The following is a 23,964-nucleotide window of genomic DNA, read 5'->3' as shown; positions in this document are numbered from 1 at the left end:
TATTTGTGTCGTAATCCCGGAGTCTATCTATCACCTCTGCCACCGTTGGTGTCTCGTCATCTTTCCAGGACATCACTGCCAATGAGTTTGCATGCGAAGATGGTGCGCTCCGTACAAACTTCCGCCACATGGGTCGTGTGCACTCGGCTTCATCTGGATCTTTGGATGACCGTTGATCGTCCAGGTCACCATAAATCACCTCAAACACAGCTAATTCCCTTAGATACTGGATGCCTTTCTCCATAGTTGTCCATTTTCCTGGGCGATATGTAACATCTTCTTTAAAGGGATACCTTTCCTTCACTCCAGACAGGAGTCGCCTCCAGAGGCTGAGGGCTTGTGGTTTTTTTCCAATTGCTTTGTCAACGCCCCCTTCCCCAGAAAGGGATCCCAATTGTTTGGCTTCTTTTCCCTCTAGTTCCAGGCTACTGGCCCCATTATCCCAGCATCGGAGCAGCCAGGTGACAATGTGCTCACCTGAACGACGGCTATCATCTTTTCACATATCTCGCAACTCGCTTAAGGACAGGGATCGGGTGGTCTCTATTTCATTTATTACTTCTCCCTCCTCTCCCCGCGATGGCCCTGGTTCTTCATCATCCCGTTCTAAACGAGTTGATGTGCGCTTCCAATATTTCGTCTTGTGTATGGGGGCAACTGATACTGGTACGGGTTTATCTTCTGAGCTAGCTCCGGTACTTGTTGTGGGGGTTTGAGTGGCTGCAGTGCCTGTTGTCAGGGCTGGATTGTCTACAGTGCCAGTCACTTTGCATTTCAATCCAGAGACATTCTCTTCCCCCTGGGGGCACTGAATACTGTTGAGCAGGGCTCAGTATGCATGGGCCAGACCCCAGCATGTTGCAGTTATCTGTGTCTCTCTGGAGTTCCCAGCATAACAACATACTTTCTCCAAATATTCTACTAGTTTTTTAGGATTCTGCACTTGTTCGGGGGTGAAACTCCAAAACACTGGGGGTGCCCACTGCCCTAGGTATTTGCCCATGCTATCCCACATGCCCTGCCACTCGTAACTATCAAGCCTCGGGGCAGATTTCTGGGTGATATTCTTAAGTTGCTTAGTCAAAACCAAAACAACATGCCCAAAAACTAACAATAAGTGCACCTTAACCACCCAAGGATGTTCAAGATACAAAATCGTTGTTGTAACAAAGGCACAGACATCATAGAACAAAGTTGCAAAGGTACTATTCTGTATTTCCTCCATATAAAACCTCTCAGAGGAGGAGGTATAATTGCTAATTGCCTCAACAAGGTGGTGTCCGAAGTACAGTAACGGTTTCAGCAAAAACCCCAAATACCAGATAAAGCTGAAAACGAGTGTTTGTATAACAAATCTTGTAGGCAAAACATTACTAATCACAGCAGAACACAGCAGACTCAACAAACCAACACCGATTTTTAACACCAACTGCAAAAAGGACAACATGGTGCTGTGACCAGCAGCTGTTGTTATCTCCAACCCTTGAGCCCCACGTTGGGCGCCAAAAAGACTGCTGTGGTTTAGCGGCAGCTCAGCCCCACACAGCCGCTCGCTCACTCCCCCACCGGTAGATAGGGGAGAGAATCAGAAGGGTAACGCTCGTGGGTTGGGATAAGAACAGTTTAATAATTAAAATTAAAAGAAACAACAGTAGAAATGCAATGTAAAGGAGAACAACGAGAGGCGCAAAGCCCCGGGGGAGGGGGAAGGGAGGGGAGAGGGGGAACGAACTGCCGGAACCAACTGCACGCGCCACAGCTGCCCGCCGACCCGGCGCCGCCTCGGCGCTGCCACTGCCCCCCCTCAATATACAGGTCATGGTGTCACATGGTATGGAATGAACCTGCCATTGGCCAGTCGGGGTCAGCCGCCCCCACCATGGCCCTGCCCCTCCCAGCCCCCCCCCCCCGCCACGCGGCAGAGCTCGGGAAGCTGGAAAGGTAGCTGACCCCCACAGTGAGGAGAATTAACCCCTTCTCAGCCAAAACCAGCACACTTATGCTTTCCTTAATGGGAGGTGCTGTAAGCATTATCCCCATTTTAAATAGGCACCTGCAAGGAAGAGGGACTTGCTTTGAGTCCAGCTTTCCCCAAAATTGGAATCTTTTGGAAAATGGTGGTTTTTTTCCTAATACAGCCCACAGACACACAGCGCTCATGAGCAGCAGCCACTTTCCCTGGCACCTAGCAGACTTTCCCCAACTGAACGTTTTTGGTTTGGTTTGTGGTTTTTGTGGTTTGGTGTGTGTTGGTTTGCTTCCCCCACCCCCACCCCACCCCCACGCCCCAAAGAGGAACACTCCAAAACAGAAACTTTTTGCAGAATTTGCATTAGGTTCTGTCAGTATTTCCCAAGAGAAGTTTCTCTTTCCATGGGAGTGTGAGGAAGATGGGTAGAAACCAAGACTTCAGAGCGGGCTGCAGCACAATGTTATTGTGGGTGTATAGACCCAGCCCCAGTGTCTATGTGGGAGCTAATACTGCGGCTGGTAATGACTGAAGTCTTCAGTAAATGCTTTTATATCAACTTTATTATGTGGAATTGTATTGTCTTGTTTCCTAGGGGCAATATAGAACTTCTTCCCTAATAAACTGTCCTATTTAGACAAATTAGACATTTTTAACACCATTCTTATTAATTGGTTTTGACTGCACTGTGTTAATTTAAACAGGGATAGGGATGTCGTAATTGCAGAGAACTGTTCTCTAATTTGGGGAAAACAGACAATGCTCAGCACCCAGCTTCCAGTGCAAGTTTGTTATCTCTGTATTTAAACGTGGTACTTAAACCGTTAACATAATCTTGGGGTGGCTGTAGTTATGTGAATAACTGGGTGGGAAGGAGTCGTAACACAGTATAAAAATAGCACTGTGGAGTGGAAACTTTTTTTTTGTAGACAAAATAAAAGCAGAACGGGAGGTGGAGTTGGGATGCCAATGCTGCTGCATCCGAGGGCTGGCATGGATGGTTATCATGGCTTGCATCGAGTACAGGTGTGGACTGGGTGTTGGCATTGTCAAGCATAGTGCAGCAGTCCCTCTCCTCCCAGTGGAAACTTGGGGTTTATTGCCTTTTTAAGGTGACTGAGAAATCATTGAAGGCTTTGATCAAGATTCATCGGGCACTGCCTCTGATATATCTCCCAGGTCGCAGCTTTGGTCCCCAGCAGGAGCAACCTTCCTGCCCAGCAAGATCTTCCCTTTACCTTCATTTAATTTCATTGCTCTCATTTCCTTCTCTCCATGCTGTGCGGAAGAAGAGAGCAGAGAGCCTTCTCGCAGTCCCCTGCTGAAGCCGAGAAGACCCAGACCTGTTGGAGAGAGGGTGAGCCCTCACACTATGCCTGATACTGAGCCTGATGGAAGGAACTCTACCGCCCATGTGCATGTGGACCGGGGTAAATGGTGCACATCAGTACATTGGTTTCCCAGAGCTTGTCTGTATTATTCTATGTTTTAACACCTCTCTGATGCTACTAAATCAATACCTCTATAATGCTGCAAAGATGCATAATGCTGGCAGGGTAACAGGGCATCTTTCTCTTCAGTGCGGAAATCTGGGATCTCAGCATCTCCAACACATTGAGGGTGTTTGAGCCTTCTCTCAACCCATAGGACCTTCTTGGCTACAGACTCAGGTTTTCAATTTTTTTAAAAGACTTTTTCTACCATTGGCTGGCTTTAAACCTGCTTGATTTTGAGCAGGTGAGTTGAGATCCCCCAAGCCCAGCCTGTCACTTTTCTCCACATGTGTTCCCATAAAAGCTGCCTGCAGGTTGTGGAGTACAAAGGATTTATTTGTTGCTGCTCAGAGGCAGTGATCACCTTAGCACCCTCCATGTGTGTCTTGAAACCATCTTAATATACTGACTGTATGATGGCACTTTAGAAAGTCAAATCTCTTTTTAGCCCGACTCTCTAAGGAGGCTTATGTTATGCTCTGTTTATATCTTCATCCCTCCCTTTGAGAGTTTCTGAACCCATGGGCCCAGATCAGCCAAATTTATCAGCTGGAGGTGTTGATGGTAGTAAGGCTGCAAGGGACTTCTTGAGCTAGATAAAGCAGTGGCACTTGAAGAAAAGCGCTTCTCTGTCAACTCACAGCTGATCAGACATGATCAGCTTTTTTTTACAGAGCTCTGTGTCTTGAAACAAAGGGATGGAGAATCTCAAATTTCTGGTTTTGACAATAACTTCCCCGCGTTTCTGACACCAGAGGAAGTGTTGAATGAAGCCGAGCGCACGAGTTCAAGCACTTTCCCTGATTAAAGCTGCAGCTAGTCATGCATGTGTGCGTATGCCTGCATGTCTGTGCATTTATGTGCATACTTCTGTATGTACATGTATATGTAGGCATGTGCAATACCGTGTATTTTGAGCCATTCTAATGGCAGGGGGAGAGTCGTCATTTTTGTTCTTGAGCTTGAGAATAGTGATGGATAAAACTCCTGTGGAGTCTCATCCTGGGGGGCAGGCAGGTAAGTTTGGAGTACCCTGACAGCTGAACTAGACCTTAGTGAGATCCTAAAACTGTGAGCTCATTCAGGCTTTGTGTCTTTTCCTGTGGATGCATGAATGATTCCCTGTTCTCTCACCTGACCTCAGTAAAACAAAACCACACCCACTGGGTTATATTCTCATGAGTGAAAAGCTTGCATAAAGTCAAGTCTCTCGGCAACAACCTCAAATCAGAAAACCCTTCTTGGGGAGCAAAAGATAATAATCTGAGGAGGCTCAGTTTCCCCCCACCATGCATCTGTTAGTCAGCTGCCCGTGGGGAGGGTGGAAAGTGGCTCCACCACCATAAACCTGTGGGGAGGGACAGGGGACCAGATGGGTGAGGGATTACATATGTGACGGCAAGAGAGGAATTGGGACGGCTGTGCTGGCAACCACTGTCACTGCTGGTTTGCGTGCAGGTACAGGGAAGTACACCCTGCTGCAGCTGCTTTGATTCAGTCTCTGGGCCTCATCCAACCCTCCTGTGCGGAGGTTTGAGGCATGCACAATTACTTAGAGGAAGAGGTTGTGGCTGCTGAGGATGCTAAACTGATTTCTACTCAAAAACTGATTGCATTTGAGACCAGAAGGTGGAATTGAAAATGGTTATCCACTAATCTCAGATAGCTTTTTTTTCATAAGTTTTAATCTTATATTTATACGTGTGTCTTATGGTTTCAATGGAAGTAAGCTCTGTTTCTCTTTCAAATCAGTGTTTGATGTGACAAAGATTGTGTAATATCAGTGTATAACTGTAAAGGTAGTAGAGAAAACAATGCCAGTTAACCTTTAATAAGTGGGGCTAAACATTTTGTTCCTAATTTCTAGGGCACAGCTCTGAGCCCACTGTAAATGCAATATTTTGTGGCAATATAATTTACTGCTTTTCTTAGGAAGAGTTAAAATATCCTAAAAGAATTGGCATATAACATCAGCAAAAAGACAGCAAGCAAAACTCTGAAGTGTCTTGGTGGTTCTTAATCTCCTCTGATATTTTTAGCCCCTTGTATCTTTTGGGATCTTTGAGCAAAGGGTTGTGGTTCCTTCCATGTGTTTCTCTTACACGTTTTGACCAACCACTTTATGATTGCCTGTCTTTGCAGTCATCATCAGCAACATGCATGCCTCCTCTGAATGTCATTTAGGAGGAAGACTACTGAAAAGATTCTCCAGCAGTCTTTATCATCTTTTTTCTGCGATTTGTTATGTGCGCATCATAATGTATCCATGGCTTCCTAAATATTTTCCTCTTTGCTGCATGAATCTTATTTTCAGCCTTTACTCTTCAATCTTCATGAAACTAATTAAAAAATAAACATTTCTGAAGTTAGATGTTTTTCTGCTTGGTAAATTGTTGAAGCTTGAATTTCCACTGTCTTGATTTTCCTGCACTTTTCCTGGTAGCCTTTTGCTTGGATGGACATGGGTCTTCCAATAATCTGTTTTCCTATTGGCACGTATTCCAGACTTCAGTATTTTAATAGCTGTATTGACTCTGGGACCTTTTGGACTGGCTTTCTCATTCTTCTCACGCAGTTTATTATTTTTGGCCTATTAACTCTGATAGGTGGTTAAATTTAATTATATGAAGTTGAACTTGATTATTTAACCTTAATTAAGTCACTGTAGGTCTCCATTCTTCAAATCTCTTGAGAAAGAATTACAATATTGCCTTTCCAGTATAACCTACATTAGGAGTATCAGCTAAACCTTTAAACACTGAATAAGAGGGGCGGATTTCATGGATTTCTTGAGGTTAATATTGTTAAGGCCTGATGTTCGAGCTTGAGTTGGTAGAGACATGCCCCATCTTAATCACTGGGCGGTGCTTTGCCGTAATAAATGCTTGTAAATACGATTTCTTTCCTTCTTCCTCCCCCCTCCCCCCCCGCCTTCTTTTTTTTCTTTTTTAAGAATAGCCTTCCTGGTTGTAAATTCACAAGTCTGCTTATATCTTGTTCAATTCATCTCACACCAAGTGTGTGAGACCTTTTCATTGAGTGCAGTATAAATCGCAGATTAGGTAAGATGGGCTGTCTAAACCAATAATTTCAAATTACAGTCCATTGTATTTTAACCAGGGGCTTCAGAGCTGACTTAATAAATATCAACTCAGACTTATTTAATTAAGTATGAAAGATATTCTTGTCCTGGATTTATTTTGAAAGGATTGAACAGCTACGATACTTAGATTTTCATATGTTTATTTACTTTATGTACCTTCCTATGTAGCATATTCTAGACAGTTCTTATGAGATACTTCAACTCTTTAGTACTATAATTACTTTAAGTAAATGATCCATTTTTACTGGGTGCAGTTAATCTACCTTGATGTAAGAATTAGCCTATAAATAAAGCTACAGGGCTTGCAGGGTTGGGGCCCTTTGGCTCAGGAGGGCTTTTGTGCTCTTACCAGGAAAACAAAACTTTGAAGGTCATTCTGGTAGGGGCCCAGTTTTGCTTAGTGCTTGCAAATCTGTGATTTTAAAAGAGAATTGAAATGGTGAGTGCCTGCAATAACTAGGCATGGCTCAAGTCTTTCTGGTGGGCGTAACACCACCCTTCTGGTGCTTGTACAAAGAGGAAAGTAGATCCAAAAAATACAACCCCCCAGATCTGCAACACCTGGAACACCTGGTCTGGCAAAGCTTTCTGTTATGCTGGTGAGGGCTCTTGCACTGCCAGCTCCAGCCAGTGGGGTCAGCCGTCCTCCCGCCTGCAACCCTGCAAAGCACCGCTTATCTGGAGAAGGAGCTGGGCACCAGGTGACTGAATTTCTGGGATGGTTTGAAGCTGGTTTATCCATAACTATGCATAGCATGAGCTTTCTCAGTTACGTTTCTGGTACCCGTTCTTGAGCTTATTCTCTACTTATTTCCCAAGTGTTTTCTCTAATACTTGCATGAAATTCACTGCTTTCAAACGTTGCTGCCATAAATTTTCAGGCAAAAACATCCAAAGGAAACAAATATAAAAATTAAGTAGAGCATTTTTTACCTGGACACATATTGCAGAGATCATTCCCTGATCTGATTCAGCCTGGCTGTACATCTGTTATAACTCTCCGATTTCCCTCCCATGCAAGATAACAAACAACTGTGTCCCATCCCAGGTAATCACACTGGATTTATGTTAGCATTGGGGTGCCTGCTAGAGAGCTGTGCATTGTCTGACTTAACGCGTGCAGCACAGATACGTCACTCCTAAAGTAGCACATCACTTCTAAGAAAAAGAGAAAGCGATGTAAAATGCATGACCGGTTGGTTTGCCAGTCGAATAAGAAATGGTTTCTAGAGGACATGAATTATGCACTAAGTAATTTTTAATATTAATTTCATTGGTGCTTTTTATAGTGGCTCTGGCAGTGGTATTTTGAAAACATTTAAAGTAGAACTTACTGCAAAGAGCAACTCCAAAAAGGCTATTACCTTTCTGAGAAAACCAATGACAAAGCAAGCTACTTCTTGCCTCAGAGAAGAAAATCAGACCTTCGTCCTGTGAGCTTTGATAATTGTGTTGCTTTAAGCACAGGAATAGTCTCATTAACACATGTAAAACCAATCAGCCCAAATAAAGTTATGGCTATGTGTGGGTAGGATCAGGGCTCACACCCTGCTCAGCATCAGACCTTACCTGTGCTTCTGAGCTTGTGATTTCCCAGGAAAATGCTCACATGAGAAGAGGTGGTCTCAAAGATTGGAAACCAGACCCAGGCTCCTGGGGTAATATAGACAAATCGCTTGACTGTGCGGTTGAGCAGGGCTTGTCCCACTCATTTTCCCCCTGCCTTGCCTTTTTCATGTAGGCAGCAAGCCCTCTGGGGTAGGGACCGCATCGCGTATGAGTAGCAGATGCAGCTCTTGCCTGGTGGCAGTACCTACCGTCTTTATAATAACTGGGATGAGTTTAGCTCTTTGACATCAATTAAGCTAAGTTCAGACAAAGCCCCTCAGAAGAGTTAAACCAGCATAATTCCTAGGCAGAGCTGGGGGCATTGGTGCTAAGATATCTGGTTTTACAAAAGTATTAAAAAAAAAAAAATCCCCTGTGATGCAAAAACATAACCAAGTAAAAGGTAATCTGGGCCAGATTTTGAAGTTGCTTGGGCTTCAGTGATATGCAAAGCCTCGTGTCGACTCAAGATCTTTCCCTGTCTGTGCAGGTGGTGTCTTTACCAAGCATTCGGAGCTTTTCCCTGTATGTGGAAATACCATTGCACATTGAATTTATTGTTGCTGTTCAGTGACTGAGTCATCTGTGTAACTCTCCGAGGCGGGAGGCCAAGGTATAAGCAATGGGGCCTCATCTTGTGGGGTGCAGAGGGCTCCTGGTACACAGCGGTGGTGGCTGGTGCTGGCAAATGTATCTTGAACCTTGTGTTGGCCAACAGTATAGGGCTCATTGGGTTTGATCCTGCCAGAGATACCCCTCATTTATGTTGGCTTTGACAGATATGAAGCATGCTTCACTGTTACTGGGTCCTGAGCAGCAAACCTGGGAGGGATGGACAGCTTTCTTGGCAAAGGAGGGGAAAAAAAACCCACTTCTGTTGTGCTGCTGGCTGGTGGCTGACCCAGGTTCTGTCCTCAGTCTGTGTGCACATCTCAGCGTTTTGAGGAGATGCTGAGAGACACCAATACCAGAGTGTTTAGAGATGGTGGTGAAGAGACTTCTTCTGAGGATCCTCTCTTAAATCCCTGCTTTGAATAAGTCCTCGAAGAGACCTTGACCTGCTTCTCCCACCCCAGCTGAGCTGTGTAACCATGCAGCCCTTTGGCATAGGAGCAGTGTTGTCACCCTTTCCTCCTCCACAGTGGTTTCATGAGCAATGCCTGCATTTCTAAGGCAGAAGATAGCTGAACCTGTATGCTGGATTCAGCCCAAGTCCGTAAGTATCTTAGATCCTCCAAAACAGTATTTTTGACAAATATGCCATGTCCGTTTTAAAAAAAAAGACATATTTCAGTTTTCATCTGACACATGGCTGATGGTTCTGTTGGTCTCTCATGACATCTTTTCCATAACTGTTTTAATCATTACTAGCAGGATGAGCACTTTCCCTTCCCAGCTGCGTTAAGCGATTGCCCTTGCAGGAGACATTTCTTCAGCCTGCTGCAGCCATGACCCTGGCACGTGCATGTGTCTGTGCCACGGGATAAGACCTCCTGCTCAGCTCAGCGCCGAGGTGAGTCTGTGCTCAGCCTTTCCTTCATGAGCTCTCCAAGGCCTTTGTCTTGTCTTTCTCCTTTGCTGGCTCTGTCCTTGCTCACAGGACACCCTCATGCAATCCTGGAGCAGCCCCTGATCGCTGGGTATCTACCACTGTAGGTGACGTTTCTGTATTGAAAGGGGAATATTTAGCAGAAAGTAAAACATCTGCTGGTGGAAAGCTACAGCATCTGCAATTCTTGTTTGTGTTTATGTTAGCAATTCCAGTATCTTTGCCGTAATAACAGTAATTTAAACAGGTACTGTTGACTGAAGGACAATTAGGGATCATTGAAATTTACATTTCCTAATATTCACCATGAGCTGTCACTGAGCCTCACTCTGAAGGTATTTACAGTACTGTGACTGAGCAGCTCCTTGGAAGTCAGTGTCAGTAAATCAACATGAAACTGGAGGAGCACTGGGACTGGCACCCGCCATGGCTCCCTGGCAGCGTGCCGTGATGCTGTGGGTGGTCACAGCATCTTTTCTTCTCTTGCAGAGATGCCTACACAGCTGCTCTCCCTGACAGCCTGATTTATGCCCTGAGATTTATGGAGCTGAACAAATGATTATAGAAGAGCTATGCGTTTCATTACACTTGGACCAATTTTCCCAAGCCAGGGGGCAAATAGTCTCTTCTCTACCTGCGTTCTGGTTGTGCAGCTGCTGTGCATCCTCTTCAATAGTCTGAAAGCTGCAGATGAGAGATTCAAGGGGCCAAAGGAGTCGTTTATCCTCCTTTGGAAGTTGGGCCTGGGAACGGAGTAGGTGTTGGTGCGGTTTGCCATCAGCCATGACCTTGCTCATCAGGCTTGGTATGTCGATATATGAGATACATTGAGGTTATGGGGGGGCAAATCCAGCAGAGCGCAAGTGGAAGCAAGCTTTTAAAAATGAAAATTGGAGGAAATTTTTTAAAATTTCATTTAAATTTACTGAATGTTTGATCTCAAAGCTCATTACAGGAGAGAAGCTCAACACTTACCCTCATCTCCATTAGCTACTTTGGTAGAGTTAATGAAGTGTGCGAGTTAAAAGCTTAGTCTAGTTCCTCAAGCATCACTGAGGCCTGACTCAGCCTATTCCTCAGCAGTAGGCTTGCACAGATGTTGCCAAGTGTGAGATGGGACCCACAGGAACTTCACTGGTGGTGCTGAACAAGCCAGAGGAGACCTGGGTCGGCTCTGGGATCCGGGCTTGATTCAGCACTCTGCAATCAAGAAATGCAGATTTCCATGTTTGAACGGAGCCCCTCGAGCCTGGAGCGTCGTCAACACCACAGAGTTGCTGTTTCCATGGAGGCAGCTGTGAAAGCAGATTTTTCCTTTTAAAGAAAGGGAGAGCATAGGACAAAGCACATGTCCTCCAAATGGATGGAAGTTCTCTACCAAACCCTGGCAGAAATGCATTGGTACTGATAAATCTGTGCAGAAAGTGAGCCCCTTTTAGCCACTCCTACATAACTGAATTTCCTAGAAATCAATTGCAAGCGTGGGTTTGCAGAGAGCCAAGGATTATTCGCATGTGCCAGGTGGCTTCTCATATTCCTAGGGCCACAGGTGGAGATGGGGTCTTACTGATCTCAGAAAGTCTTGCTTCCAGGGAAGAGAGAGAAGGGTAAAGAGCTGAGCCCAAAAGAGTTTTATGGATTTGTGAAGCCCTCTTTCTGGGGCAAGAGAGCTCCTGAGGCTGGGTCTGTGTCTAATTAACTCAATTCTAAGTCATCAGGGTGCTGGGAGAAAGACACAGGGCTGACCCAGCAGAGTGGACCTGCAGCAGCTGCCACATGACACCAAGCTACAGTGACTTCGCCCCATGTAAAGTGTGGCTGACCAAATACTCCTACCTGCCAAGGGGGGGCGCTCAGCTGGCTTTTTCCTTGACTTCACTGGATCAAGTCAAAGCTACTTGCTTGATTCAGCTCCTTCTCGCCTGGCCTCTCTTCCCTTACTCAATTTCCTATTGCATCTGTCCCCTCCGGCTCAGCCTCCCCCTCCTTTACCAGCCACTCACATCGATACCTCTTTGCTGCTCCCATCTTCATGGATAAACCCAACGCGATTTCTACGTTCATGCCTACCACCCTGCCCTCATCAATCCTGCACTTCCCATTGCAGACCCTCCTCTTCCCTACCACCCTGTTGACTGTGCACGGTTTCCCTGTAGGGATTGTCTGTCCCTTGCATCCTTGCTACAGGCACATGCACCAGGGCTTTTTCTTAACTGCTGGGAGCATCCTTCAATGCAATCAATGTCACAGCAAATAAATGGGAACTGATGCTTTTGCTGGTTGGGGGGTGTCACAGTGTGGTGGTGGCTCCCCACCCACCTGATGAACGGTTGCACACTGAAAATGTTCTGTAGTTTTTTTCTAGTGTTTTGTTTTGGGGAAAAGAGCTTGGTGCTGGTTAGCACTGGAGAAAACTGTACATTGATGGCTCTGGTATAAGGGATAATGCGTCTCTTCCTGTTGTGTGATTCAGCAGGAGAGATGGTCTTAACATACAGAAAACCTTGCCACAAAGATCACTTACACTGCTGAGCGGATGCAAAACGGGGTGAAGAGGAAGGTGTCAGTGGGAAGCAGATGGGCAGCACAGTATGTGGTTTGCCTGGCATTTTCTGCTTTGCTGTAGGAAACTCAGCAATGAATTACAGTGGGACCAAAGAAAGAGGGAAAAAAAACCCCACTGAAACCCATCACTCTACAGAAAAGCAAAAGGAACAAATGTATTAACCTAAATGACCATTGGTGGGTGACTCAAAGGCTTAAAGGCAATATATGCAAATGTAAAGGTCATTAACAGCACGAAGGCGTGGGGGGGGAAGGAGCTGTGAAAGCAGAGATGGGCAGCTGCCGACTTCTGGAGGAAAATGCAAACTAATGGAAATAGTTTCTTTGAGGCTCCACTCTCATCTGCTCTGACCACAGAGACTCCTTCCGAACTAGACCTGTAAGTTAATATTTAAACTTCTGCTGAAAACGATTCAAGTACTGCTGTCTTCCTCAGAGGAGAGTGTTTCAGCAGGCTCATTCGGAGAATAATTTGGTCTGAATCATCTCCACGTGATTCGTCTCTGTGAATTGCAGCCTGATTGCAATTTCTGCCTGTGTTTCTCCCAGCTGAAAGCAAGCTGACCTGCAGGTTTTTGCTTTGGTGCATCCATAGGAAAATTGTGCTTTGCTGCCCTATTGTAATTTTTTTTCCCCAATTCCAGATTTTTTTAAATAAACAGAAGAGATTAACTCGAGTAGAAGGCTTAATTGACCTCTTTCAAACAAATGTCTTTCCTAGAGAAGCTTGAATTAAACTGCCAGTTTTATTCCTGCAGTTCAACTGACTGTGGTGGTATTTTGTCTGTAAAACAATGTACACCGATTCATTAAGTCTTCATGTGTTAGACTTTTGATAGCTGATTTTGTGGAGATACAGGATGTATAACACCTGTCCTGAAAGCTGCCATCTTAATAATTTATTAATATTTAGTCCAGATTTTAGGTATCTGGTAGTGTCTCTTACACTTGTTTTTGTTTTTACTCTGCATCCCTGTAACCATTATTTGTATGCGTTTCCTACCTAGTCCCTGTAGAACCTGAGTTTGCCTTTTTGCATCTGTATTGCCTTGCTGTATATGTATTAATTTCAATGCATGATGATGTTAAGGAAAATCCTTTTTATCTGCTACCATGAGAAGCTGTTCTGCTGAGGGTGGTTCTTTTGTCTCGTATTATTGTGCAGCAAATATCAGGAGTCAAAAAGGGAGAGGGGAGTAACTTTGCTCTTGATAACTCAGGGTGACAGTGAGGGTAGGGACAGAGTACTAGTTGGCGATGAAGCTGGGTTTGAGGTGAAGTTTTGAGAGAGTTTTGAAGATTATTTTGCATTAATAGGTAATGGAAGAGCGGTGCAGGGAAGGATAGGTAGGAACTGGTGGGGGTAGTCCTTCAGGAGCCAGCCTGGGTACAGCATTGGCACAGGGGGCAGAAACACAGCAAAACTGAGAGCCCAGGAAAAACAGGTGATGTGGCAAAGCTGCAGGGAGTCCTGGCTCTGCTCGGAAAGTGGAAATAGCAAGGAAGCATCTACTGAGTTCCCTTCGTGTGCTCTCTGGATTTAAGTATCCCGTTAGCCAAGAGAAAAAAAACTGTAGTTGCTCCTATCCTTGAGCTGTAATTTCCTTGCTCTGATTATTACCAAGTGTGGAAGCATTTGCCTCTGCACATGTGATGGATGCCAGCAGCACTGGAAAGCTGTCATCGTGGGGGGAACAAGAGGGGAAAAAAAATCTTATGTTTCCTGGAGTAGAGTTCAGTGGAGCATTTCAGATGCTCACATTTGGATTATTGCTCTTCTGCTTTGTCTATAATTCACCTTTTTTATTAATAGGTAGAAAGCTACCTATTAATAAGCTGATAGGCGAGTAGTGATTTTTGCATGTTAAATAGTGTGATTGCTTCATCTCGACAGGGGTGTATGTTCAAGGCTGGGCAGCTGAAAAAATTAGACTTTATTTACAAATATTGGCTAAGTTTTTCAAATTTTCCAAGTTGGAAATCCCTGTCTTTTTCCTTTTCTGATGAACATAAACTTTGCTCGATTCAGAGCAGATAATGTGTAGGTTGGTCTTTGTCCAGCTTTACATAGGCTCAGAAAACCTTGGTGAAGGGGCACGGTTTAAGTTGCTGAGGTTTTGGATTCTGTTGAGATGTGGGAGCTGGTGGCAGCAAAATGGAGGGGGAGAAGCAACATCTCCTCTAGCCTGTGTTACAAAGAAAGGGAATAGGAAATAAGCTTTCTCAAATAAAGTCAACTGCACTCCCCCTCTCCCCTGCTTTTGACTGTGCTGTCACCATTTAGGGTTATTTCTCCCATCCTGCTATCAATAGAGGGAAATAGAGAAAGAAAGTGGCTATTTCCAGGGTCAGAATCCTCCCACTGAAGCCAACAAGCAGTTGAATCAGAACCCAAATGATGTTTCAGAAAGCCCATGACTGCAGTGAGACAGCTCTCCAGTGGAGCACAGATAAACGGCATTTGAAGATGACATTCAGGGAGATATGAAACACACAACAGCGGGTACCCTACTGAGTCTGACAGGGACACTTAGAATGAAGTTTGAAGCTGTTTGAATTTTGGAGACTCCTTTGATTTTTGAAATTCTTTGTGAATAAGTCAAACTCTTTAAAGAAACAGTCATGCCACCGTAGTAAATATATTTTTTAAAAAATTTAATTTCTCCATAAATACGCAGCTGCATATTTGGCATTTAAAAAAATGAATCAGTATACTGAATGAACTGATGTTTTTAAATGACACCACAGCTAGTTAAAGGCTGTGTGGCAGCTCTGCTGCAGACACAGCTTTTCCAGCCTGAGCCCCCACTAGTGTGAGAAAAGCAGCTCACATGGACTTTGCACTAATTTATTCACATCACATCGCATACGTGGGCAAGCTGAGCCTTCAGCTTTTGGTGTCCTGAGCATTGGTTACTTTCAAGGACATGCCACAAGAAAGAAACACTGAGGGACGAGATGGTGTTATTTCTATTTAAAACATCCAGCCAATACATAATAAGGAGAAATAGTTGCTATAATAACACGGTTCATTACCTTCAGAGTAGTAAAAGGGAGTTTTACTGGAAGAGGTATTATACAGCCTACTATGCTTTGCATAATCATTTTAAAAGCCATTCAGGACTTCTTCCTGCCTTTATCCTGAAGAAGCTGGAAATAATTTAGAAAAACAGAGCTGTCAGTATGGCTGAACTGCAGGCTGGGCACTGCACACCATTACACAGGCCTGGGTGGATGCACAGGGCGCCGCCAAAGGCTGAGTCAGTACCACGCATGGAATGCAGAGATTAATTTACAGGGGTATAGTGTAAAGATGTTATTGTCATTCATTTGCGATATCTCCAATAATTTGAGTATTGTGGCCGTCTTAAAATCATCTTTTCTAAAACCTTTATATTGCCCCATGAAGCACACAGTAAGTCATCTCTTGATGCCCACCCAGAGCACAGATAATTTTCAGATCAGCTGAAACAAAAAAAAATACCAGGGAATGTTTTGAATCATATGTCCAAAAAATTTGAAGAAAAATCTAAATTAACATTTGGGGGAGGTTAACTTAAATAGCTTTTCTGTTTTATCTTATTCCATATTTTAAGAACAAAAGGAAAATGGTGAAAATAAAATGAAAGGTTTGGTTGGGCAACATATTTCATCTGACCAGAAACAATAATTTTTTTTCTGGTAAGAAAATACTTTCATTAGGATCTGTACTCCTTCTGCGCACTTAATTCTTATCTCAGCCAGCAAACTTTGCAGTCCTTTTTTTTCCCTGAGTGCTAACTCTGGCCCCTATGCCTGCCATAACTGTGCATGTTTCCTTAACGTGTTTTTTCTGCCGTCACTCTCACAGCTCATCTTTTGATATCCCAGTTGTATCAGTAGCTTTGTTGGAATTGTTCCTTAATGAAGTAGGGAATGAATGAATGAATAAACGAACCTCCCCGCCCCTGGAAGGAGTGGTGAATGCAACTACAGTCGACATGCAGAGATGTCTTTTTTTTTTTTTTTTTTTTTTTTAACATTTTCTAATTGATGATGTATTTTGGCTGCTGAGACTTCAAGAAGCACCTGTAATCCCAGATGCAACTATGCTAAATTTGTCTTTTCCTGGAATATAAAAAGAGGGCTCAGGGTCTGATGGGCCACTGGCAGGATGGGAACCATGGGCCATTGATTCCTGAGAGATGATGGCCAAATTCTTCACCTCTGCGTAGGCTCAGCATCTCCCCCTCTGCCATAAATAAGATTTCTCAGAAAATACTTGGATAAGACCTTGGCTTCTCTTGTGGGATCCTTGTTATGATGGAATTTTCTCAATGAAACACCCTCCTTTGGAGCTGCTTGCAAAATCAGTTGGTCTGGACTGCAGGCTGGGGAGGGATGATGCCTTGTTGTTCAAGGAAGAGCGTTTCTTCTGGGAGAAAAGTGGCATTTCGTCATAATTGTCTAAAAGTTTCAAAGCTGAACCAGCTCATACACACGGTCATGTGGCAGCTTCCCTTGGCATTTCCAGATCAAGGCTTCTGGGAGTCATCTTAGCTGGTTACATAGTCAACGGGCAACCTCCTTTCTTTGTTTTTTTGAGAAGCTGGAAGTGCCCTTTTGGACCTTTCTAGATCAAACTCTTCATTCTGGAGAGGCAAAACATGCCTGACCCAGACACAGTGCATGGATGGGCCCAGCAAAATGCAGTGGTTCATGTGTGCGCATCCTTCCTCCGAAGAAAGGAATCGTAGCCGCTTTCTGTTGCAGCATTGTCTCTCAGGAGGTGGCAGTGATGGCCGTTCAAGGTGCAGCAACTTCTCCAGTTGCTCAAAAACTGCCTACAGTAAAAAAAACATTTATATTTTACTCATTTAAAAGCTGAAAAACACTAAAAATCTCACAGTAACAGTCATCTTTCTGGATTTGCATATAGTGCCCAGCAATAAAAACATGCAAGTTTTTCCATTCAGTTTAGATTATATTATGATTTTTGTTTGCTTTTCTGTCGCTGGTCTCAAAACCTGTGCATTGGTTTCAGAGACACAGCATAAAGGGTCTCCGTTTCTCCCTACAACCTTTATCTCCCAGTTAAACAGAGAACAGGGCATATCTGTCACTTGCAAACCGATGTCTGGAGATGGCAAAATACAAAGTCTGCATGGCAAGCTCACTTAGCTCTGAAAAAATCAGTGAAGAGGAATTATTAGGTTGCAATTATTGATTGTTGTAGATGATCCAAAGGGAGGAGGACTGAGTAGGCATTGCTTTATAAACATTCAGTGTTCTGTGTAAAGAGCTTATGGTAAACTTTCTGAAGGAGGTAATAAATAGTAAACTCTAGCAAACCCTTCAAGGGATCAGTTCTCATTTTTAATATGGAAACAGAGTATTGCAGGACAGCAACTCAATAGATAATAGGATAGGAACTGACTTTTGAACCGGTTTTTCAGCACGATCCCGAGAAAGGAAAAGACAAGAAATTATGTAAGGAATAAAAAATGAAGATAGAATCTATACATTCGCGTTTGACAGTAGACTATGGAAACATTTTTCCTTCAGTTATATGTTAGAGTGGTACAGAGCAAAACCTCATACCAAGGTAGGAAACCCACAGTGATGACGACAAGCATGATTCTCATCTTCCAGGCACTTGCTGTGGATACATTAATCTATAGGCATGTTTGTTTGCATTTTAAAGATATTTTGACATGTCAAATAACCTAATTTTGTTCCATTTCTTCGTAAACACTTACAGGTCAGATGATGTATTTCATCCTAGAGAATATTCCTATCAGAGGCTTGCCATTAATAATGCATTAGGAAGCATTTGTTTCTGTTGATCATTCATTGGGAAGCAATCTTTGGTACAAATGTTATGGTAATAGAGCAATTCCTGAGAGCCAGCACAGCCTGCATTGTTTTAGAAGTAAAATGAGGAGTGCACTTAATACTATTGCAGAACAAAAACAGCATGTTGAATGCGAACATACCAGTAAGGACTTACGGCAGGAGGTCGCCTCCAGAGCCCCCATCTTACTAGCTTGTCCCAGTGGCACATTGTGCTGTTGCAGGCCTGTGCCCCCTCTGGTCCTGTTCATGCTCGTCACCGCCTGCCCCATGGACTTGTTGGGTGCAGCAAAATAACCTGTGCTGGGGCAGGCACCCACTGTAGGGCCCCTCCTTGATGCAGTTTTGGTACATTCATGGATGCAACCAGCACAAGATAAATTGGTTTTGAGATATAGATAACATTTTGCATCCTTTTTTTAAAGGAAAAGCTATTTTTTACAAATTATTGGGATACATCAATAGTAAATACAGGGCACCTGTGAGCACCAGTATGGTCTCATGATTAGTCTTTCCCAGGAATTGTAGAAAAAACCCTACCACAGCCTAACACCCTTTGGTCAATGGTGTATTTTTAATGCCAGCTTTGCAACCACCATCAAGCGTTGGGGAGGAAACTCACTTTCAGAGGATTAAAACTAAAGCTTTACATGCAAAAACAATAATTAAAAAATTTTAATGCATGAGTGCCCTCTTTACTGTGCTGTGGGTCACCGCCAATCCATCTATTTCGCTGAAGCTTTGCCAGTGGACCCCACTGAGGCTGTCGCCCAAAACGCAGAGATGGTGTAACCTAGTGCATGATTGATCAGAGCAATCTTTCAAGTGCTTTTCAATCACTTTTCTTCAGTCCTTTCTCTTGACAGATGTATGATTTTGTATCCCTGCAGTTCTTATCCTACAGTCACCCCAGTCTATAGAAACGTCAATATTTACTAATATTAATATTCAGAATTAAGTAATACTGTTTTACAACTCTGGTTTTTATATTTTCTTTAGGCTTTCCTGATCTCTCTGCGCACTCTGTCTTCCCTACCAATATATTATCACTTTCATTCTTGACAGTATTTCCTTCTACTGATTATTTTTCTTCCTCATTCAAAACATAGAAATAGAGTAGCTGTTTCAGACATAGAATACCTCCATCCTTTATAATATAGAACTCTATATTTGAAAATATTAATAATAATTATAACAACTCAGAAAAAAAGTTACAACTTCTTTAAAGTTTCAGAAGTAGATTGAGATTTGGGGTGTCTTATTGAATGGGTGCCTTATTTAATACCCCCTCCCTGTGGATGTCCACCATTAATTATCTCAAGCTGAGCACCCAAAGGACTATTGGTTTCTGCAAATCTGGCATCTTTTCAACTGCCTGGGATAGAAATGATCTGAGTTAACTCCAGGGATTGGTGGGGGTTTGAGGGTCATTTTTTCCTCTCTAATCTGCCCAGGGCTGTTGTAGACTAATTCACTGCTGGCACCTCTGTACATTGCTATATATGTGTAAATGTGTATAAGATAATAGAGAGTGACTGACTACAATACATGTGTTTAAACTACTCAGCTGAAAATTACTGAGCATTAAAATCCACTGGGAATCACAAGACTTCTAAATTAGGAAAGCATGTATCAGTCAGCGTGTGGAAATGAATCCTCGTACAAGAGTAGCTTTCAATGAGAAGAATGAGTATTGTTCCCTTGAGTACATCAATCCTAGTTTGGCCACTCTGTACTGGCTTTTAGTATTTCTCTAGAAGCATGCATTGCCTTCTGTTGCTATTTTTTCCTGTATTTTGTTCTGTTGTGCATTTCTATTAGATATGTCTCCTGGGCCAGCTATCAAGAGACATCCTACTGTGCTGTGACGAATGACGGCATTTTCAACCATAAACAAGGTATTGTGGGATTGAAAAGAAATGGGGACAATAACAAGTCCTGGATAGCTTGTAATTGTTTAAATATATTTTTATTATGTTGTGCAGTGAAATGGGAACTCTGAAAAATTGGCTGATTTGACCTAAGGTTGAAGTAAGCAGAATGTTGTAGGGTAAATAAGGGGCTTTGGGAAGGATGGCATATTTTGTGCTTAATGGTTGTGGTCTAGTCCATCGGTATATATTCTTCCATTATTAAAGCAAATGTTTTAATAGCGTTTGAATGACTTAGGTGTCTGTCCCATCTCAAAAAATATAAGGCACCTTGAAAATCCATGGGAATAAGTTGATTCCTATTGACCGTCAAGCTTTTTTGTGCCTAAAGCTCATGTAGGCATGCATTGAAAATGGTATTTCTACACTTAACTTTGAATTAAAAAAAGATAGAGTTAGTCTGGAAGAACTGTACAGTCACAGGTGATTAATTTTTCATCAGGGGTGCTATTTACATGCAGAATAGCTTAGCAGGATAGTAGAAGACACAAAATTTGAGCTGTATGGGCTGACTTAGTTACTTCAGGATTTGTAGATCCTTTTTGTTGCAGCCAGAGTTGATGTTTAAAATCATCATTTTGATTCATTAGTAGGGTATGTCAGAACATTTTAAAGCGTTTATTTTCAATTCCCAAATTGAAATGCTGAAATTATAATTGAGAAGAGCAGAGGATTAAGCAGGGATCGTGGGAAATGGTGTCTTTATTAGACAGATGAACCAAGCTGATATTCCCCTGCATTTGGTGCTGTCCAGCCACATGACAAAACAAACAATATCCTTTTGCGAGCTCTGAAACCACCTTGCATCTAAAGAAGAAATGAGATCTCCTTCTAGATAAGAACAGTAAATGAATCAATGAATATAAGACATGACCTACCTGTGGTTTGAGTGTGCTCTGCAGGCAGCTGTCCCCCAGTTCCTGGGTGCCCCCTATTTGTCTTCATCCTGTGCATCCAGAAAGATCCTCTGAGCATTAGGGAAGCATTGAGCAGTATCTCATCTGGGAAGTCAAACGGGATTTCTCCTCTGGCCCAGAGTCACAGTGGTGTGTCAGACTGACCTGAAACCAGTGCCATTTTTAAGAGCCTTTCCCTTAACTTTACTGGTTTCTCATTCAGTCCATCCTGCTTTTCCAGGTATGGCTTCTTGTTTCATCTCCTGAAAAATAGGGTAGTGTTCTCTGTATTACCAGTTAAAAATAGATGTAAATTCTTGTAAAAAATGTATGTCTTTAATTGAGGCATTGCAAGGCATACCTTTTTTGCAAAGGAAACTCATGCTCTGATTGCAGCCAGCAGCAGAGGGTCCCCACTGAAAAGCTTAGAACCATCCTTAAAGCAAACAAAAAGGCAATACAAAACCATTGTTGTTGCTATTCCATATTAAAAAAAATCAAGCATTTTCCTCATTTTTATAGCTATATACACACACAGATGTGTGTTGGTCTCCTTCCGCTTGCTTCAGCAGTGGGGAGCTGCACCAGTGTGAGCTGAAGGAGAACCAACATCATTTTTACCCCTTGCTTACGGAGTATTTCTTAGCAATTTATGCTGCTATCAGTCCATACCAGACATTTGCTTTCTTCTTGAGATGGAGTATCTGCCCAGCTCACATTTATCTAGAGTACTGGCTATGCAAGCTGGCTTGACACATTAATTTAATTTGTGCTTCTCAATTCATACTCTTTCATTTACGATCAAATGTTGGGAAAGGTTACAGTTAATCAGAGCATGAGAACAGAAGCTGGCAAAGCTAATGATGTATTGCATTTTGTTTGCTCTGGAGGGGAATAATTGAGGTCCTCATGCTACAGAAAACTATTATCAATAAGTAAAAATTATCAAAGGAAAGCGACCTGCACCTGTCTCCCGTTTTGCAATCTGTTTCTAACAGTTTTCTTAAAAGTTCTTGGAAATGAAGGATTCTTTAGCAATTTTTGACTGTGTGGTTGCCTTGAGGGAAAACATGCCTTTTCATGGGGCATTGCGGGGTTTGAGCCCTTGCTGCTGCCCTCTGCTCTGGGCTTGCAGATGATACTTGATGTACATGAAGGCAATTTCCAGATGCTGATAGCGTGCCTGTCCCTGGGGGCAAAGAGCTCTGCTGCTGCTTGCTCAGCAAAGGAACCATGGGCAATCCCTGAAGACAGGCTGACAGACTTAATGTCATGTGTGCTTCCTAATGGAAAATTAACTAATTGCTGGTTGTTTAAAAGGAAACATATTGCTGGGCTGAGGTAGACGATGAACACTGAGTCTCTCCTGAGGGAATATTTAGAACTCAGCCACGTTCTTGAGCAGCAGCAAGGTGTGCGTAAGAAATGCTTGCGGGCTTCCCAGGGTGGCTCAGGCTTATGCTGCTCCTGGACATAGATGATTTCCTTGGGTTAGTGGGACACACCGTTGGACTGCTGAAATACTATAATAAAAAAATAATAGGGTGTATGTAGCTATGGTACTGAGCCATTAAAAGCTCAATTCTTAAGTAAAAATATCTACCTCACTTTATTATTTTAGTTATTAACTTTCTAAGGTTATTGTATGTTTTTATGTATGGCAAAGCTTCACAGAACTTTGCTCAGTGTTAATCTGTGGGGTCATCTGGGACGGCAAGTGCCATTGTCAGTGCTTTGCAGATGCTCTTGGGTCTCCTTTGTGATTTTGAAGATTACAAGACAAATAAGGCTTTCCAACTTCCCTAGTTTTTAACCTAAAAGAATAGATAGTGGGAGGGAAAGCAAAAAGTGGCTCTGAATTTTTCATTGGGAGCAGGGTCTGCCATTCCATAAGTCAGGCAGAGTTGAGCAGACTTCTCTTATTTGGTGGGTTGACTGGATTACTCTTACTTAGGATATGATAAAAGATACAGAATAAGATTAACTTTAGGATTGAAGGCATCCTTTTTTCCAACTGCCCTGGGTTTTACATGATGTAAGTGCAAAAATTTGTTCTCTGAGGCTCTTTACATAAATCTGGACTTTCAGCTTTTCAGTTTGTCAGCCTGCCTGAGTGTCCCTGATGTCAAGTGCAGGGGAGGGAATACCCACCAAAACCCCAGGATAGGGCCAAGAATGAGACTGAAGAGAGCAACCTGTCACCTCTGACTGTGAGCTCAGGGATAGGAGCTGGGCAAGGCTTTAACTTTTTGTGGGAAGGCTATTGCTGGAAATCCTGCCTTGAACACAGACACCCTCATGGGAGGAGCTGAATGGGCTCCCCTAGCACCCAAAATAATACTGTCTCCCTCTTACTCTAGGGTAGGGCTGTATGATACTCCTTGCTGGTAAAATACCTTTATTTGTGACTAGGAGGCAGCACAGTGGTGGTGCAGTAGCCAACAGAGTGGATTTGCTTTGCTGCTCCATGTCTCATACCTTGCACAGGCAGTATCTTGGGCACAGGGAATTTTTTCTGTGTGCGGGGACCTGATCTGTCATTGCAGGTCACACATGAAATTTGGACCAGTCTGGACATCCATGGCACTGTGGTGCTCAGTGAATTATTTCTGTGCATAGAAAGGAGTGAAATGAGAAGGAGCCAAGTCTGGTGTAGAACTAACAGGTAGGATGTACTGATTAGCATGTAATTCAATTTGTTAGGCACTACAGTAAACAGCATTAGTGCAAGATGCAGTGATTACTCCTGATAGCACCTTTCTGTGTTACCTCAGTTTCTACAGCATCTGGATAGAGTTGTGTTATGACTACTCAGCAGGCAGCTCAGAGCTGGTGCTACTCCTTTCTTGGGCAGAAGCTTGCATAAAACAAATACTGCCATTGTAAAAGGTTTTGGGTAGCTGTACCTACAGACCATGGTTCACACATTTCTTCTGCTATCCCTACTCCTTCCCCATTCCCCTGTGGCACACCTGGGACCACTGCTGTGGGTTACTCAGCCATTGTTGGCAGAAGAGG

The 23,964-nt window shown here is 43.3% G+C and overlaps 1 protein-coding gene across 2 annotated transcripts in view; it reads left to right on the top strand.

The window, feature by feature from the left end:
• Positions 1-23,964, top strand: part of PAK5 (p21 (RAC1) activated kinase 5) — a 104,942-nt gene that overhangs the window by 34,884 nt on the left and 46,094 nt on the right. The window contains exons 1-3 of one of the 2 annotated variants that reach the window (XM_075088225.1): positions 9,404-9,686; positions 10,212-10,527; positions 19,941-20,017. The gene's annotated coding sequence lies outside the window, so the exon portion shown is untranslated. Of the gene's footprint in view, positions 1-9,403; positions 9,687-10,211; positions 10,528-19,940; positions 20,018-23,964 lie in introns of those variants that run through there. The other variant, XM_075088226.1, reaches the window with a different exon arrangement.

Source organism: Phalacrocorax aristotelis, chromosome 3 (assembly GCF_949628215.1).
Source record: "Phalacrocorax aristotelis chromosome 3, bGulAri2.1, whole genome shotgun sequence".
Taxonomy (NCBI): Eukaryota; Metazoa; Chordata; class Aves; order Suliformes; family Phalacrocoracidae; genus Phalacrocorax; species Phalacrocorax aristotelis.
This window is presented reverse-complemented; position numbering and strand designations above follow the sequence as displayed.